The following is a 20,149-nucleotide window of genomic DNA, read 5'->3' as shown; positions in this document are numbered from 1 at the left end:
CAAAAAAAACAAAACATTTTTATTGTTCTCACCATCATGTAATTTCAAACCAGCATACAATGTAAATGAGCGTGCATTGATATATTTTAAAAGTTAATTTTTATAATACAGGATCCGTTGAATTAAAAGCGCAAAGTAGATTTAATGAAGACAAACCTTTTTATTGTTTATTTGAAAAGATCTGCGTGAGACAAAATAGAAATCTCCTGTGGTTTTTTGTAAATGGTTTACATAATACACTTACATTATGAAATTATTTACTCCATATTAATTCATCTCATTAAGACTGACGAGACTTCATGTAATGCAAATACACTGCGATAATGCCTATGACATTAAAGTACATTATATTCCACGTTTTGACAACATTTAACTTTTTCGAGCAATGCTCCTATCCACCTGGACCTGAACGACGTCACACAACACAGTATGGAATAATTGCTAAATGTATTCAAAATAACCAAGATTCTTCTTCAATGTGAAACAAACTAAAAACATCAGTTCACATAAAGTGGATATATTATTCCTTGCATAGATAGATATGACATTTTAAAACATTTCAGAAACAACAACAATGGGCCTTTCAACAATTTACACAAGCCACATACGTCACAAAAATCACAGTGGAAAACGCACACATATTTCTAGAAATCACACTTCTGCCAAAGCTATTCAGTGCCTGCTGAGCTCAAATTCCCCCATATAGTATACCAAATCATATCATATATTACTGCATGTTCCTATTTTTAGGAGCTCTTGGAACCGTTTTTGTTGAATTAAGGCAATGTTTGGGTTGCACCACCGAAATGAGGATGAAGTCAGGAACTCCAAGACTACAACACTTCCAAGATCACAAACAGCACAAAATACAGAGTTTTCGACAGATGAATCATCTCCCATGATGCATGACGTATAAGCACAGTGCTGAGAGGTTATTTTGTGGTTGTTTTAAGGCTGTTTCAGGTCAGTATTTGAGTCAACGGTGTGTTGAATCAGAGGCTAGAGGGCAGTGAAGACTGTTCCTGAGCTTGTGCATTTCATCAGGATCTGAACTGTGCAGACATACACTAGAGGTAGAACTATATAGTATTTTAAAATTCTAGGAATAGAAATTCTTCCCTACATACCGTGGATTTTCAGTACAAAACAAACCTGATTTGAATTATTTAAATTATTAGAAAATGTAAAAAGCAATATCGATTATAATCTTTAGATGTAGATTACAAATAAAAAACTAAAATGAGCTTTTTTACATTTTTAAGCGGGCAGATTTAAAGAATACACACATACACAACTGTTTTAAAGGGAAAAAATACTGTAAAAATATATAATTAGATCAATGTAAAATAATCATTTCTATCGTAATATATATATTTTTTTTATTTATTTCTTTTCAATTAATTTATAGTTTAGTGATTATATATGGTAATCTGCTCCTGTGATGTCAAATTCAAATTTTACTCTTTTGTCAGTGTCCCATGACCATTCAGAAATATATATTAATCAACGTGGATTTTTTTAAATTAGGCTCATTATACCGGGTTTTTACATTTTTTGAATCCATTCAGCCAATCTCCGGGTCTGGCGGTAGCACTTTTAGCATAGCTTAGCACAGATCATTGAATCCAATTAGACCAGTAGCATCACGTTCAAAAATGACCAAAGAGTTTCAATATTTTTCCTATTTAAACCTTGACTCTTCTATGGTTATATATAGTACTACGACCGGTGGGAAATGAAAAGTTTCAGTTGTCTAGGCCGATATGATTAGGAACTATACTCTCGGTCTGGAGTAATAATCAAGAAAGTTTGCATTGATACCACGAGGCACCTGTGGAAAATAGTCCCCAGCTTGCCAGACATAGAATAAGTATAGTTCCTGGTCATATCATATTTTCAAAAAACATGGAATGTTCCTTTTAAATTTGTTCTAAGACAAGAATGCATTTTGTTTCAGGTTTTAGGACAACTTTGTAGTTTTGATCCACTTATAATTAATATATATTTATATATTTTTATATTTGAATGGTATTGTTACATAGGATGTACATATAGTGTCTCTTTTAAGACAATTTTAGTAAATTTTGGCTCTTTTTTTTTTTTTTTAACTATTCAGTTAGAAAGTCCTGTGGTGTTAAATATATATATATATATATATATATATATATAAATAAATAATGGCCATAAAACTCCATTCTATTTAATCAAGAATCTGAAAAATGTTGGAGTTAAACATTTAGATCAAAGTACAGCACATGACAAATATGTCTGCTATCGGAGTGTCAGAGTGACTGTTAAGAGAAAGCTTACTTGTATGCTTTTCTGATAGCATTAGCGGCTAGTATTTCTCTACAAGTGGTCATGAAGGCCTGCTGTTTTTCATAATATGCAGCCTCATTAATAAACGTGGGGTACACTGTGTTGGCACCTTCATAAAGGACTGTTCTCCCATCGAACGTTAGGAACATAGGGTCACCCCGGTTCAAAGGCTCCCAGTCACAGTCCTAAACAGAAAGAGAAAGAAGAGGGAATGGAACAGGACCGTTATTGTAGAAAATAAGCTTAAGCCTGGAAGTCAAAACAAGCCCAGCAAACATCTGAGTCACAGGACACATTTTCTTACATGTGTTTCCTCCTCCCCGTATCCCCGCTGTAAAGAGCAACGCTTTTATTCGCCGCTCGAGGGTATATGCTTTGCTTTGAAAAGAAACACAATTCTCTATGCATTTACTAGCTGGCCCTTTTATATACCTGTAGGTGAGGATGCACCATAGCCGTGATGTTGCCGTTGGCGTCTCTGGGGTAGTCCATTCTCTCCTGGACTCTGAAAACATCCACTGTACATGGAGGAAACTCTACACCTCGACAGTAAAAAAAATGGAAAATTAGTTGGAAAGAAAAAAAAAAAAAAAAAGATTTGACTTTGTCTGTTAAAGGAATAGTTCAGTCAGAAATCTAATTTTCCTTAAATGTATGCACCCCTAGGTCATCCAAGATGTAGATGAGTTTCTTTCTTCATGGAAACAGATTTGGAGAAATGTAGCGTTATATTGCCTTCTCACTAATGGTTCCTCTGATGCGAATGGGTGCCGTCAGAATGAGAGTCCAAACAGCTGATAATAACATCACAATGATCCACACGAAATTCACAGTCCATCCATCAATTAACAAACAAAGAGTATTTTCATTACTCTGGTCAAAATCAGACTTATTAATCCATAATAATGCTTCCTGTAATGAAAAGTCCATTCCTTGTGGTCCTCTCACATAAAAATCTCACATTTGTGACAACTGTTTTAGACTGTTTTTGGCCATAAGTGACAGCAATACTTGTGGATGATTGTGATGTTATTATCAGCAGTTTGAACTCTCTTTATGACGGCACCCATTCACTGCAGATCCACAAGCTCATCTACATTTTGGATGGTCTGAGGATGAGTACATTTTCAGAAAATTTCTCATTTTAATTTTGAAAAAAAAAAAAATAGGTAAGTTATTTTAAGTATTAATCAGTGGCTTTTATAAAGATTCATTACATAGTTAAATGTAGAAACATGTTTATAATGCTTAGGTGATGCTGTATTTTTTCAGCTTTGGTTCCTTCGGTGGGGAGTGGAATCAAGCTGGCTTAGAAATGTTATAACAGCAAGATCTTTTTGTAAACAAGCAGACCGCTCCATTCAAGAGAGAAGCCAGTTCCCAGTATTTTTCCATCCTTAATAAAAATATGTTAATAAGTTGGACAGTCACAGTTAATAATATTTATGAAATGGACATTCACTAAAAATATAATTGTACACGTTGCTACAAAGGTTTGGCACTCCTCACATCTTCCTTCACATTATTACTACTATCTATGAAAAACCAACATGTTTCATATATAAGTTAATTGGAACATCTAAAATGACAATATGTTGTTTTACAGCCCCACAACACCTTTAAAAGAGAGACACATGGTGAAATGATCCTCGTGTTTTCATTTTTCTTTACACACATTTTTAATGAGTTTATCTTTGGATATGCTGTTTCATTTGTATAGTTGTTTTGCTTTGTCGAACTGTAAACATGACAAAAATATGAACCCTGCCATATGACAATTTATTTTGTAGTGGTATGTTTATTCATTATATTATTTTATATGCTGTTTTTATATGCTGTTCAAACATTTGGGGACATTATGCATTTTCCACACTATTACTCAAAATGGACGTATAAATTAACCAAAAGTGACAGACATTTAGAATATAAATAAATATATATATATATATATATATATATATATATATATATATATATATATATATATAATTATTATTATATATATAAATAATTTTTTTAAATGCATCAGTTTAAAGTATTAAGATGCACAACATAGATCATAATATTAAAATACAAATATTTTAAACAGCGATGTTCACAAATGTACTGTTAAATAAATGCAGCTTTTGTGGGCATATAAGACAAACCATGTACACAAGTTATGAAAAGATGAACTTTTGCATTAAAAAAAAAAAAAAAAAAGGTTTATGTTCCAAATCCCTTAAAGTGCACTATGAGTAACATTAAATGTCTTTTTAAAACAGTTGGTTTACTCTGCTGTTAGCCTGTGTTCATAACAGATGCCTCAGCGTCATTTCTATCCCCGAGTCCTCTAATTAATAGTTTCCATTATGTCAGATGTGTTTTGCTTGTTACGTTGTGGTCTAAACAAGGTTCCACACCGGCAAACGGAAAGCACGTCTGAGCGCTCACAATGAGACATTCATCCACAACAATGCAGCCCCTCCACACAGCATGACACTCACAAAACCCAGCAAGCTACCAATGACATGGAAACTAACCATCTAGCAAACAAGCATTCAAGTCACAAAACAGCAAAACCAGAAGAGAAACCGGCGCGCGCACCAGCTCAGTGTGAGGTATGAAGAAATGTCCGTGTCAGGCCGAAAGGACACATGACTGCCTTCTTTAAATGTGTCCACAAAAAAAGAGGAAGATAAACGCTTGAAGAAGAAGTCTATATACTTCAAACCGCCTGAAATGCCGAGGTCAGACAGTTCATATTTAAATAAGTGCTTGCTGACTCAATGACCTGAGAGCATAACCGTTTGTCTTGAAATGTCACACACTATCCTGGATGAGAAACGCATGACCACGGGGGAAAGTAAGTTATGTAAACATGAAGCATCTATAAATGATACGCAGAAACACGATATTCAAATGCATTATTGTAAACGGATGTGCATTTTGTCATATCTGAAAAATATTGTGGATCCATACTGTCCTGCACATTCACTATTGGTTTATATTAGATAATAATATGGGGAATAATCTGATACTGAATACTGGAGTAATGGCTGTTGAGAATCACGGTACAAATGACCTTTCTGAAAATGTAAAAGTTATTTTAAAATTGTAACATTCATTATATTAGTTTTATTATATTTTATATATTTTATATAATGAATGCAAACTGCAAGCATAAGAAACCTCTTTCAAAAAACGGCATTTTAATATATACAAAATGTTAAATAATTATTTAAGCGGTAATATACAAAATATAGCTGGCTTTCATGGATGCCCGTTCCTCTGCATAATAAAACAGGTACTTGCTTATCTCACGATTATCTTTTTTCCCATGCAACTCTGAGGGGGAAAAAAAGTCAGAATGGTGACAAAAATTATATAAACTTGCACTTCAGAAAAGAACTGAATTTGAATTGTGAGCTATAGACCTAATCTTGAAGTCGTGACATTAAAAACAACAACACTTTTTCGCATTTTTGAGAATTATGAGATACGAAGGCTTCCATAATTTTACTCTATTGTTTATCAAATAAATGCAGCCAAACCTTTTGGCCAGTGAGTACATGTCTAAGTGTGTTCATATGTAGTACAGCTAGCCGTTCGTCTTGAAATGTCACGCACTGTCCTGGCAGAGAAACAGATGGCCGCAGGGGGAAGAAAGTTACGTAAACGCGAAGCCTCTATAAACAACGTATCATTAAAACAGCGTTATTTCTCATCTAATTGAGTGACACACACACAACATTATGGCTCCATACCCTAACTTTCAATACTATCAGACGTGATCGCCACTGGTTTAATATTAGAAAATAATGCTATTGCATAAGAAATATAGAAACTAATCGTATTGTGGCCACCTCGGTTGGCTTTATAATCCCTTTGTAGAAACACATTCCAGATTCAATGCAGCGAGCGTGCTGATCTCTGCTTAACCTCCAGTGACCTCACCACTATTGAAGAGCTCGATGAAGTCCAGTGCATGCTTCAGTATCGTCCTCATGGATTCAAACACATTGCTCCTCAAAACACCCTGTGGCTGAGGGCCAACCTCAAGACCTGCAACACAAACACATCTAAGTCACTGGTTCCCACGGGGCTGTTAAATACATTCATTAAAACAGGCGCAACTGCTACTGGTGTTGGGTTTCCACTATTATATAAAACAAGGAGTCTCGTCAATGACACAGAATGAGGCTGTGGACGCTTTCAGGGTAACTAAACCTTTCATATTACTCCTTACTATTCCTCTTCTTTGCAGCTCGCTGGCTTACAGATGTAATATTAAACTTGATTTAAGATCAGGTTTGACCTGCTTGGTACTCACCTATAGGGTGTTTGGCCACAGAGCGCGTGGTTGAATACTTCAGCCGCGGGTGTCTGCTTACTCAGTACTGAGCAGGTGGGGAGCCATAGCTTTCTGTAGGTGAAAATGGCTTTTTTGACGCACTTTAAAACATCAAAGATTGAAGACGTTCAGATTTCTTATGCTCACCAAGGCTGTAGTTATTTAATGGGAAATACAGTAAAACGGCACTACTGTGATGCATCATTTTGCAATTTAAAGGCGCCACGTGATCCTTCAGAAAGCGTTATAGCATTCTGACTTGATGCTCAAGAAACATTTATTTTAAAAATTCATTTTGCATATCTTTACAGTCAAGTTTGGACTGGTTTAATGCACCCTTGCTGAATAAAAGCAGGAAAAATTATTACCCTTAAGTTTTGAACAGCAGCGTAGGTGCAGAGGGTAAATAATTATTTTAATGACACTGTATAGTTTAACTGGATCTACTCTCTTACTTTAATATAATGCACCATCTGCAGGTTGAAGAGGTCTGTTGAGCTTTCCAGGATGAGGGTGGAGCCCATGTTTGAGGTGGTGTTGTGAAGGTCAAAGATGACGTCATATGCATCTGAGCTTCCTTTGGGTCCGAACAGCGATTAATTTCCTTGGCCCTCTGGACTTCATACGGCAGGCCTTCACGTCCAGAGCGCTGTGGGGAGAAATCCTTATCAATGTTAATTTTAAAAATTTATACAATAACTGTAAACAAGAAATAACAAAAACGATTAATACTACATAGGAAACACATTAAATTAGTGACTTAAATGGACATGCATTAGTAATATATAAAGACACCTAGAAGTTCAGACCTTTCCAAGACTTTGTCCTAATTTAAAAAAAAAAAAGCATGCAGGGACTGGTGTTAAAAATCCTTTGAATAACAGATGGGGCAAGGCAAACCATTAACTCTTTTAACAGATCAGTGGATGACGAAAAGATTAGCTATTACTCAAACAATAACTATTTAAACTCGAAACATGCTCTAAACCGATTAGAAATATTCCAGAAGAGTTCTTCGTCATCAGCAGGAATAAAACAGTTAAGAGAAACAACACGTAACGCAAGCAAGGGATGACTGAAAAATAAAGCTCTGACAGTTTCATTAGGCTTTCCAGCTGGTCTACAAACAATTTAATAAATAAACAATCAGCTGTGGACATCTGTCGGGATGTACTGTGTGTTTGTAACCTCTCTGAGTACATTACATGACGTCTCACCTAGCTTTGATGTTTTAATTTGCAAACCTTGTTTTCATTTAAACAGCCTATTCTCAACGAAAAACGATTTCCAAAAGAAATGGAAATATAACAGAGAGCGACAATTTATATTAGAAAAACATAAAGCAAAGCATCAAAAATCCCTGTTTAACGTGACATAAAAGCAGGGCTGGGGAGATTGATTGAGTTTAGCTTCAACCCTGAGCTCAGGCCCTTCAGGATCCACGTTTCCCACCCGAAACAAATTCTGTTTATTTTAATATCTGTATGCAAAAAGTAGGTTCTTTGTAAGTTGATGTTTTGGTACGCTTAGGAAAGCAATCATTTCTCCAATAGGCAGTGTTTTCAACTTAACGGGCTCTCTTGAACTGTGTTCATGCATGTTTTTATTCTATTCTATATCTATTCTGCTCTAATTACGTCCTCTGAACTAAAATCACATTCTCCGTATTAACTGTTTGGATGGTTTAATTGACCAGAAAGCCAATAACAAGCTGTTAAACTGTGACAGGAGGTCATTTTTAAAAGGTTGAATAACCAGTTAGGTGTAGACTTCTGTAGACTCCAGAATGAAAGACTTTAAAGCTTTAGCGTGTGCAACACTGACAGCGAAGGCGCATTTATAAAACTGACATGCCACAAACAGGTAACGTTACGCGGATACTGAAACGTCCTCCATTAGTCAGTCGCACGAAACAATTGTTGCGCGGTTGTTCAGGACGCCACGCAGCAGGATCTTTTCGTGACCCAAATCACGCTTCGCTCACGTTTCTCAACGGTCCTGCCATGAGGGGCTCCGATCAGCTGACCGCTCGCTCCGCTGATACATTACCGCTCGACTCGGCGACGTTGCGTCTGTGACCGTTTACAAAGGACGCGTTCTTCGTCGTTAAACGACCGGACCGAGCCCAGCGCGTCAGCTGAACGCGGCGTTCAAACGAGGCGCAAGACGCAAAACACAGAGGCACGCCGGCGGCGGAAAACGTCGACCTGACGTATGCGCGACAACAATAAACACCGCGGACGGAGAGCGATAGTAAACCTCCAAAACACGAGAGCGGAAAGTTTTGCGTCGCTCTCTTTTCATGAGAGCGATTCCGCGTAAAGTTCCAAGCACGCGCGGACGAGCGCGGAAAACGAGGCGTTCTGCAAGGTGTTTGTTTACCTGAGGTTCTCGGGCGTAAAGGCTCGGTTCAGGTCCGTGTCGATGTACCTGGTGCATTTCTCCACCGCTCTCGGGTTGCTTATGAACGGCTTGATCGCCAGACCGTTCCTCTCGATCTCGGCTGAATTCCGCATCCACATATTCGCCAGCGTCACGCCAGACATCTCGTTCCCGTGCGTGCCTCCAAAAATAGCCACTCGTTTGGCTTCTTGTAAACACGAACAATTTGTTCGCGAACTCATGGCGAGAGCTGCACGGACGCGCGCGGCACACGAGAGACGAGAGCGCAAAGTTTCCGCTCAACTGCTGCTTCCTCGGTCACCGGCTGCGATCCGACTGCTGTTATATAATGCTTATTTGAAGGCTAAGCTCGGGCATAACCGCGTCCGTGTGTCATCTAGTGTACGTTTAACGCGCGCGGGCGGGTTTCGCAATCTCGTCGTGGCTTATCGAGCGATTAGGTGTCGGTCGTGCTCATGTCACAGGAATATCGCGTGAAAAAAAAAAAAATCAATAATAAAACCCGAGCAGGTGACCCATGCACCTACGCAAACTCAAAACATTGTGGGTCGGCCGAAAATAAAAAGGATTAAAACAGAACATTACTGAATACAGAGAACATTTATAACAATTATTTCTATTTGAAGGCTTTTGATTGTGAAATCATGCAATTTATGAATCAATTTAAAATCATGAGTGTGATCTAGCATTTAGAGCAAGCCTTTCAAGCAAGCCTTTATGAAATGTTAATATATGGATAAAAATAATATATAGCTATCCCAATTAAAATGGCCATTAAATACATTCTACTTTGTTGAAACGCATAAGTTATTCTGATAAATGTTAGTAACCAAACTGTTATGGCGCCCAACGATTTTCATTTTGAGACGGAAGACAAGACAGTATCCACACATAAAAGATATTCGCCGAAGCAAAATATTAAGATTCAGCTTTTGATGAAGAAAATAAAACACAGATCAGGTGTATTTATCACACAGAGAATGCCTGGTATGTTTTATTTGGCTGAAGCAGACTAAGTGTTCACAATGCAGATGTATAAAGTACGTCAGAATTATATTGCCTCTGTATAAATAAACTCTTCTGACAGTAATAATGTTACAGTGCTCTAGGAGAGACCGTTTAATTTGGCTGTACAATGATTGAAATAAAATGTACATGTTTTATTAAAAAAATAAAGCCACTGTCACAAGAATGTTGATCATCTGCACGTCAACAAAACAAGTAACTATAAATATGTACAGGTGTAGCATTTCACAAAACGCTTCGTTAAAAATACGTTTAGTCACAGCTTTTAGAAACAAGCTTTATCTTTTGAACCGGTTTCTTCCTCGCCTTATTATTTGTGTGAAACCTAAAATACCGGTCGTCACCTCCTGCCCACGCTTTTCTATTGTGGATCGAAGAGTTTTAACTATTAACGAAATAGTTCACCCAAAAACTCTTTCATCATTTACTCGAGCAGTTCCAAACCGAGTAAATGCTAAGGGGTTCGGAACTACTCGAGGAAATGATGAAAGAATTCTCATTGATGGGTGAACTACTCCTTTAAGTACACATGAACTTTCCTCTCTTCATCAGATGATTATCTTTAGGTTAATCTTTTCACGTGTTTTGTGTGTGAATGAACAGAATCTTTTTGGGTGGTCTTCTTCATGTACTGCTGCAGCTGAGTCATTGTTATAAGACCGTGATATTTTCAGTTTTCTTCTTCCTCTTCTTTTTTTTCTTTCTAATATCTTCAGAATCCCCCAGTGAGATAATAACGTGGGCCTGTCTGTCTGCATTGTGCTGTATGATTGAGTCAGTCCTGGTTGTCTGTATGGTTTCTGCTTGAGCACTATTCTCCGGTACGTGATTTATGCTTTCAATAATTTCCTTGTTTTTCCTTTTGGACTTCTTCGTGTCGACTCGAGTGATTTCAACACCGGGCTCTGAGACTTTTCAAACAGCGCTGTGTGATCAGAACTTTCCAAAATCAATTCACCTGCATTTGTCACGTGATCAGAGTTTCTTTTTTTCTTCTTCCTCTTCCTCTCAGGTGCAACACTTTCCTGAATTTGTGCATCAGAAGAGCTGAACTCAGAACCGTTATTAACAGACAAACTCGAGCGTTTCCTCTTCTTCTTGTGTTTAGGGTCATTTATTTCAGCTTGCGTATGTTCAAGAACATCACTTAGTCTTTCTTCTGCCGTCTCTTGAGTGGTTGATCTATCAGTGACATTATGAACCTGAGATACTGAATTTACATCCAGAGCAAAGTCATACTGAGATTCCTCACTGGCATTCTTCTTCTTCTTCTTCTTCTTTTTCTTCTTCACTGATTTTAATCCTGAGATTTCCTCTGACGTCTGTATGTGCTCAGGTTGTTCGGTCTCAAGAGCTTCACAAGTTTCATTTGACAAGATTTCTGTCACGACTGTTATCTTCTGTCTTTGTCCTCTCTTTCTTCTGTCTTTCCTCTTCTTTTTTGTTCTTTTGAGTGTCATCTCTGTAGTTTGTGACTCACTGAACCGATCCATCTCAACTGAATGAGCACTGTCCGCCTATGAGAATCTGCACCAGACTCTACTTCCTCCTGCACTTTTAACTTGTGCCTTTTCTTCTTTTTCTGTTTACTGGTAAACAAGCTGTCTGAAAGGACAGGTGAGTTCATTTCTTCCACACGCTGGCTGTGTTTTCTGACTGCAGGTCTGACACAGCGTTTTCCAGTCCAACGATGCCATCAGCTTGAGCTGAAGAACTTGAAATCTGACTTTTCTTTTTGCGTTTGGCCACCTTTAACGTATCTACTGAATTACCTTCCAAATGTTCCACTGCACTGTCAGTGCTTGGCCTTTCAATCATCTTTTGTCCCATCAGCCCAGAGACAACATCAAGCTGAGATGCAGAATCATACTGAGGTTTCTCACTTCTATCCTTTTTCTTTTTTTTTCTTCCATTTATTTACACTGGGTGAAGAACAACTTATGTCCTCAAATCATCTGTAAATGTTCAAACAGATTGGTCTTGTTGGCCTCAATGGACTGAATCACATTATTTTCTCTCACTTCTGAAAGTCTTTCATACATCTGGTCAAAAGTGCCATTCGACTGAGCTATCTGTTGTCCTTTCCCCTGTCTTTGTTTGCTCTCTTCTTTTTGTTTTTCTGGTTAGCGAATCTGTAATTGATGACTCACTTTGTTGAAACAAACGCATCTTCCCCAATATCTGAAGCTAAGTTCTGCATTCTTTTGCTCTTGTAATTCCTGTTTTTCTTTGTTTTCTTTTTCAAGACTACTTCTGCGCTTTCTGACTGCGAGCCCGATGCTTGATTTTCCAGTCCAATAATGTCACTTAAAGAACTTGCATTTCTCGCCTTTCTTTTTGATTCTGGCAGCCTTTAAAATAAGTGGTGTGATACCTTCTAAATGTTCAGCTGTGTTGCAATCAATTGGCCGTTTCTTCAATGGCATGATCAAACCGAGACCTAGAGCTTACATCCAGATCGAACAGGTTCATATTCATGCTCTTCAGTCTCGTCTCTTTTCTTCTTCTTCTTCTTCTTTTTACAGGTTTCAATGTAGTTACATTAGTCACTGGGCATCCTGTGATTTCCTCTGATGTCTGTATAAACTCAGGTTAAATTGCGTCTCTGGAACTTCACTGTGTTGATCATTTACTCTCAACTCTGCTGGTCTATCAGAGTCCAAAGTTTCACTGATGGGGTGTCTATAGTATACAATCTTAGTCCTGTCTTTGACCTTTCTCTTCTTTTTAGTTATTTTTGGATGTCAGTTCAGCTGTTTGTGACCCACTGAACTGAACCGTCTCAACAGACTGAATTTCTACACTTGGCTCTACGTCATGTTCTTTTAATTTGTACTTTCTTTCTTCTTTTCCTCTTAACCCTTGGGATGGCACTGTCATCTGCCACACTTTCCTCCAGGTTCAGTGATGTCTCCACAATATGTAAAAATGTTTCTTCCTTTGCTCTTTATTCGTTACTCTGTTTTCCACTTCATTTGATTTCTTGTTCTCTCTGGGTGTTGTTTTAACTCCAGTAATGTCATCAGCTGGTGATTCAGAGCCGACATCTACATTTAAATCACACTGTATAAAAAATTAGTTGCACCCAATTTCTCCTTCAGCTTTCTTTTTCTTTTAATAAAGCTCAGTCCATCATTTTTAAACAAAGGAATTTCCTGAGGATCCGTTTCCATCTCCCTCGTTTCCTCATGTTGAGGCGCTCGGATAAAATTGAGCAAACTTCTTTTAATGGTTGACCAGCTAGTGGTAAATGTTTGGATGACGGTTGCACATTCACGGTCTCCTCTACATCTGTAACATCAGAATCCTTATGAGATCTTGACCCGCTTTTTTCTCTTTTATTTAGGCCAACGGAGTCTGGGCTTTCTTTTGGGATTCTGGGTGTTGGGTACTGTTCATGTCTTGACTTGTTAACTGCTTGTTTGGTGTTCCTGACCCAAACACAGACACAGATTTTCCATCGCTGTAATTGTCCTCATAGGCACGGCAGCCACCATCACACCATCTCGGGTGTTCTTGGGCCAAAAATGGACTCAAACTCTACTTCTGTCTCTATTTGAGTCACATCACTGTCTGATCGCTCTCCTCCATATTCACTGTAGTAGGTGCCGCTTTAGGACTGTTCAATGATATGAATAAATCCTGTGAACCAAAGTCACTGTCAGTCTGTTGAATGTCATTCTGTATAGAAATGTCTCCTCTTGTGGTAGCAACAAAGAACTGCTTTTGTTGAGCAGGTTATTTCCAGGCGTCAGATCATCCTCATGCTGCATGGCTTGTTCTGTAACTGCCTCTACAGAGTTTGTCTGTCCGTCTTCAATTACAGATAAGTGATCTCCATGCAAGTTCCCAGCACACTGGACAGAATCTGAGTGTGCAGCATCATTTATTTCAGCTTGCGTATGTTCAAGAACATCACTTGGTCTTTCTTCTGCCGTCTCATGAGTAGTTGATCTATCAGTGACATTATCAAACTGAGATACTGAATTTACATCCAGAGCAAAATCAGAGTCATACGGAGATTCTTCAATTACATTCTTTTCTTCACTGATTTTAATCCTGAGATTTCCTCTGACGTTCCTCTGTGCTCAGGTTGTTCGGTCTCAGGAGCTTCACAAGTTTCATTTGACAAGATTTCTGTCTGACTGTTATCTTCTGTCTTTGTCCTCTCTTTGTCTTTCCTCTTCTTTTTGTTCTTTTGAGTGTCATCTCTGTAGTTTGTGACTCACTGAACCGATCCATCTCAACTGAATGAGCACTGTCTGCTCCACGAGAATCTGCACCAGACTCTACTTCTTGTGTATTTAACTCATGCCTTTTCTCATTTTTTCTGTTTACTGGTAAACAAGCTGTCTGAAAGGACAGGTGAATTAATTTCTTCCACACGTTGGCTGTGTTTTCTGACTGCAGGTCTGACACAGTTTTTCCGATTCAGCAAAGTCATCAGCTTGAGATGAAAGACTTGCATTACCATCATGCTCCATATGAACAGCTGCTTCTGTAAGTGCCTCAACAGAGTTTCTCTGTGTCTCTTCAATTACCACTAAATGATCTCCATCTAAGTTCTCAAGACACTGGACAGTCTGCTCAGTAAGTCGAACGCTCTGTGATGAGCTGAATCTGAGTGTTCAGCATCTGAACATGCAGCTAAAAACCTCATGAGTCTTATTTTGTTTTTCCTGCTCCATGAAGAGAGAGTCAACAGACGATTCTGATAATGTCCTGGCTGCAGCTCTGCTTTTGCGAGCGGGTTTGTTTTTTGAAGCACTTGCCTTCTTTTTCATGGCAGATTTATTTTTCTTTTCTTCTCTTTCACTTTGGTGCTGAATAGCCGTTCTTCTTCGTCGTCTGAAAGTGAACACTGGGCTCTCATCTCCAGGAAGGATTGTGGAAGCCATTTATGTTGGTTTCCTTTAAAGTAACTTGGAACAAAAATGGTTCTATCCTGGAAAAAGAAAAAAAGTATCATTGATAAAATGCATTAGTATCGTTCTGTTGAAATGTAAAATTTGACATGGACTAATTAGGAAAATGTCTTTAACATGAATGGCTGTGTAACAGCACACACATTTCTTAGAGAAAATATAAAATAATGAATAAATATAAAACTAAATCATCATTCACATTACCACTTTTGTGACTTCATGATCACTGTTGTGCTCTGTCCCCTCAGAGTCATCACTTAGGCTGAAATTGGAGTTCATTCATCAAGAAACACTATTTATAAACTATTACGAATAAATTTGTTTTGTTTGTAATTAGAACTTACTCTGACTCCAGCAGAGATTCACTGATTGTTTTCCCCGTGTTCACACAGCAATCCTCGATTTTCCATATGCATTTTAAGAACCCTCCTATTTCTGAGTTCTAGAAAACAAATATACATTTTTAATACACATGTAAAAACGCGTTATTACATAAGAATGCAGTACATGCCACATTTGATCACACGAGACCTGCACTCATGTCTGGCATATCTGAACAAAGTGTCATCATTAAAAGCCATAACACAAAAAAAAAAAAAAAAACGACTTTCCCAAAATGTCAGAAAAAAAAAAAAAAAAAAAAAAAAAAAAAGATTCAATTCCTGAAGAAATTGGATGGCGGTTTGCTAGCTAACACATTTGTCTTCTTGTCCCAGCTGAAAATACACTTTATTTCAGTGCAATTCCATAAAAAGTACTTCAAGTGAAGCGGTTTTCACTCACCATTTAGTCTAAGCACAGTAACTAAAGGGTTTTACTAAATACATTTTGAACCAAATACAAATAGAAGTATATATAAAAATCCACTAAAATGTTATGTAAAGAGATAAATATAATCAAAGCAATTATAAAACACTTCTGGTACTTCCTCTGACTACACTTAAAAAAAAAAAAAAAAAGATGTAATTAGTGCCAATTAGTGTATTTATATGATGTGTATTTAAATGAGCACAGTTGGGAAACTGCACTATATATCTATTTCATTAGGAACAAATGTGAAATAAAACCAATTTAAAGATTAATAAATTTAGAATATAAAAATTGTACTAATACTGAACTCATTTTTAAACCAAAGCTTACAATTAAGAAATACACTAATTATAGCCCTTTGCATATTTATGCAGCAGTATACTTTATTTCAATGTGCTAAAAATCTATTCAAAATATCTGATATTATACTTTTTAAATTACACCGACAAACTACAGAAAGTACAAAATGTACTTCTAGTGAATTTCTAGCATGTAACCATTTTAGCACAAAAAAAAGGAAGAATCTACTACAAATGTACTTGCTTGTATTTAAGTATTTTTTAGTGTGTTCAAGTACACATTATTTTAACCTGGGGATTGTTATTGTTAGCAAAATCATTTTCTGAGATCCATCACAGACATTCATACATGGCGACGCTCAAGAAATTCAACGGTGCATGTTCAAGCATAATTCTACACGTGCTGGCTTTAACCCTTCACACAGAGGGGACAGCTTATAAATAGAGCGGGCCAGAGAATCAGCTGCTGAGAAGTCATCTACACACAGCGGTGGCCACATATATTAAAACACTAGCTGCTCAGAACAGCTTTGAGTTTAGGTTTCTTGAAGCATCTTGGAGACACTGCCAGAGTTCTTCTGGATAATGATGAGATCAGATCTCTGTGTGGAGCACTCCTTATGCAAACAAAAATCTCACTGGATTCATTTGAATAATTCATAATTTAGTAATAAATAAGTTAGGTCACCACAGTGTGTGTGTGTGTTTGTGTGTGTGTATGATCACAAGCTCACAACAACCAGTGACAGGACACAGTAAATTACTATTCATGCGCTATTTAAATTTCCATGTTTATAAAATAATTATAGAACAGCATATGAGATATATATATAAATGAGACCCACCTCTAGAACCAGTGCTTCTTTAAGGATATGCAATGTTTGTGGTTTGATTTCAACAGAAATGGAAAGCTAAGTCTTTGAGGAAGACTTTTTATATATTTTCTTCTCATTTTTGCCCTTGGCTTGCTCTTCATTCTCTCTCCACTTCCAGAATCACCGATGGAGTCGGCGTCTCAGAAGATCCGAGCTGTCTTTTAATTCGGGCTGCTTTAGCTCTAGACTGCGTTATAAACAGGCTTTCACCAGAGAGAAACTGTATAGGGAAACACAGAGATGTGACGCAGTGCATGAAAAAACATGTTCAAGTAAAAGGCTTTGGTATAATAAATTTATAATATGTATAATATAAAAAAATTCCAAATATTACAACAATTCCAAATTATGTTTATGTGTTTAATAAAAACAACAAAAAGATATTACTGTAGCCTATGAGAAACAATAAAGCATTTTAAAAAGTCAAACTAATGCATATATTATGACAAAAATAATAATTGTTGGTTATTTCCTTAATTTTATTTTATTTTTAATTACAATCACCATGTTTATATCATTACTAGAAACAACAACATGCAAAAATTTTTGATAAGCTAAAACAAACTGAAAAATGTATCGCTTTTCCATAGTGTTAAGCTTCAAATGTAAACCATACATCGGATACATTTTGTATGCAATATTATAATGTTATACTAAAATTTAAACAGCTCAGAAACCCTTAAGATAACCAAAAGAAATAAAAGCACACAGCTTAAGCACGCAGAATAAAACCAGTTGATTTTGTACGATTGTGGAATTGTGGAATCCATGATTGTAATAGTGATTAGAAATTCAATTAATCGTGCAGTCTTAATATACATATGGATAATTTTCAGTATGCTTTCTGAGGGCATCAGATCAAGATCAGACTGCAGTGCATCCCAATCCTAACCTTTACCTCCACAGAAAAATCCTGTGTCCTCTGGGAGCTTAACCATTTATTTAGCTATAAATGATGCTCATAAGCAGCTGTCAAAACTCGAAATGTTTCAGAGGAGGCTTTAACCTTAAAACACACGAAACACTAAAAAAAATCACCATCGCCTCGCTTAAAACGGCTCTGAGAACTGTTGATATTTGTCGCGTCTCTGCTGCAGTGTAACTCCACTAATGAGCGCGGAGGGGAAAGAACAAACACCGACTTCGGTTCAGCTGACTCCAGTGTGTGTTCACTTTGAGTCGACACGTTTAAAGTTTTACATCTAAATTAGTTTACCTGTCCGAAGGAGACCGGTGGCCTGCAGCAGCATCACTTTGCTCAGGGTTCGTGTGAACTACTCGAAACACTCATTGATGGAGTCGACAACCTCCAGGCGGAGGGTTTCGAAGATGAGCTGCGAGTGACTCTCGATGTCCATCACATCTTCAACCGGGCGTTGTTCCGCCGGCTCGAGTAGTCTTCGTTACCGAGAGCCATACTTATTTAATCCACCAAAGTGTATTTCTATCACGCGACACTTCCGTGTTGTCTAATGCCGCCGGTTAGCGCGTTGTCGACGGGTAAAACACCGCGGTGTCTGCAAGAGAACACAAAATTACCTCAAAAGATTAAGTAAAGAGCATCTCGAGAGATGCTGGCTCCCTTCAAACATATCCACGTGTTGCACAGCTCTGTTTTCGTTTAGCAGAGGAGCCATCGTGTTCCCGCCAGGAAGTACGTCAGTGTTTGGTAGCGCGCATGCGCACATCGTCCATCTGAAAGCGAGCTCGCGTCTCTGTGTGCTTTGCTCGTAAATTCTGTGTGACGCTAATTTTTACTATTTAGAGCAGATGTGGTTAGATAGTGTGCACTTTAGGACGCAGCGCAGAATGGGTTAATAGGCTGAATAGCATTCAGTTAGGTTCGGCAATCCAGATTATGTTTGTGAATCGTGATATTCCACATTCTTTCTTTCAAACTGCGTTGACACTATGTATAGAAAACTGAAAAAATACACGGTAATATAATATAATATAACATGCAAACAGGTTTGCAAAAGGGCAGAAATTTTCAAGAAAAAAATCCTGTAAAGTTTTAAAAAATTCTACACTATTTCCAGAATGTTCCATCTCTTTGCAACCTGCATGCAAACAATGAAAACATTAACACAAAACATCTCAGGAAAAAACTCTACAAACTAAAATAAATGTTTGCAAATTGTATTTGCCCTTTTCTTATCTTTATTGTTTTATTTTATTTTTAATGTGTGTGTGTGTGTGTGTGTGTGTGTGAGAGAGAGAGAGAGAGAGAAAGGCTTTCTGAAAATGTATGTTCATGAATATAAAATTTAGCAAATAATATTTATGTCATGAGTTCCCATAAAGTATTCAATTCTCTCAGGCAAAAATAAACCCCGTCCGCTCTGTTATCCTGAGAAAGGAGGAGCGATGCTCGGAGGGGCGTATTTATGTTTTCTGGATGGCCAATGAAAGCGTTTTCGAGTTTGCACGCTCTTTCTCTTTTCGAGAGCGGAAGAATAACTGCCTGTTGTCATGTGATCTGTCTGACGGATCGATATACACCGAGAAGGATGGCAAACTCGGCAAGACCGACAAGATCCAGCTGCATGTTCCAAACCTCGAGGAGCTGAGTCGGGAGAAATTAAATGGCGCCATTCATTGCAATGTTAATGCATTTAAATCGGTGTAGCATGTAAGTTAACATGACTAACTGAAATTGCACTGGAGAAACCTAAATGATAGGATATGGGTCAAAGGATTCATGTAGGGACTTTGTTGTGATTTTTTTTTACGCCTTAAGCAGATTGTCGAAAGTAACAGAAAAGATATCCTGAGAAAAACTAAAACTAAAAACTAACCTAAAATCTAATCACAGTTGAACCGGCGACCTTTGTCGACTAACTTACAGGTAAATAAATGCATTAATGCATGCAGTCCTAAATATGTTGTGTAAGGTCTGTACAATTGAAGCTAAACATGATCCAAATTTTGTGGGTGCACTTTTGCCGTATATTATAATCTTAATGGTTTTTTTATACCGGTCTTACAGTTCTTCAATGTAAACTAATATGCTGTGTGTGTGTTTGTGATATAGTGTCGTAACTGTGACTGAATAAGAATTTTTCTGATGAAAGTGTCTGTCACCGACTGTCCAGATCTCGCCACGTTATTTTTTTGGTTTCCCGGTCAGGTGTGTATAAAATGGTATTTCAGTCTGAA

The 20,149-nt window shown here is 37.5% G+C and overlaps 1 protein-coding gene, 1 long non-coding RNA gene and 1 pseudogene across 2 annotated transcripts in view; 1 reads left to right on the top strand and 2 right to left on the bottom strand.

Annotated features, from left to right (window-relative positions):
• LOC122345940 (active breakpoint cluster region-related protein-like) overlaps positions 1-20,149 on the top strand; it is a 248,527-nt gene that overhangs the window by 160,896 nt on the left and 67,482 nt on the right. The window lies entirely within an intron of this gene.
• On the bottom strand, positions 141-9,353 carry LOC122345942 (annotated as a pseudogene).
• LOC122345943 lies at positions 14,739-15,557 on the bottom strand. The gene is made up of 3 exons (XR_006251061.1): positions 15,351-15,557; positions 15,211-15,268; positions 14,739-15,026 (listed from the first exon to the last, which is right to left on the bottom strand). It is a non-coding gene; the product is annotated as an uncharacterized LOC122345943 (long non-coding RNA).

Source organism: Puntigrus tetrazona, chromosome 5, assembly GCF_018831695.1.
Source record: "Puntigrus tetrazona isolate hp1 chromosome 5, ASM1883169v1, whole genome shotgun sequence".
NCBI classification, from domain to species: domain Eukaryota; kingdom Metazoa; phylum Chordata; class Actinopteri; order Cypriniformes; family Cyprinidae; genus Puntigrus; species Puntigrus tetrazona.
Note: the sequence above shows the minus strand (reverse complement) of the source record. Positions and strands in the feature narration are given on the sequence as shown.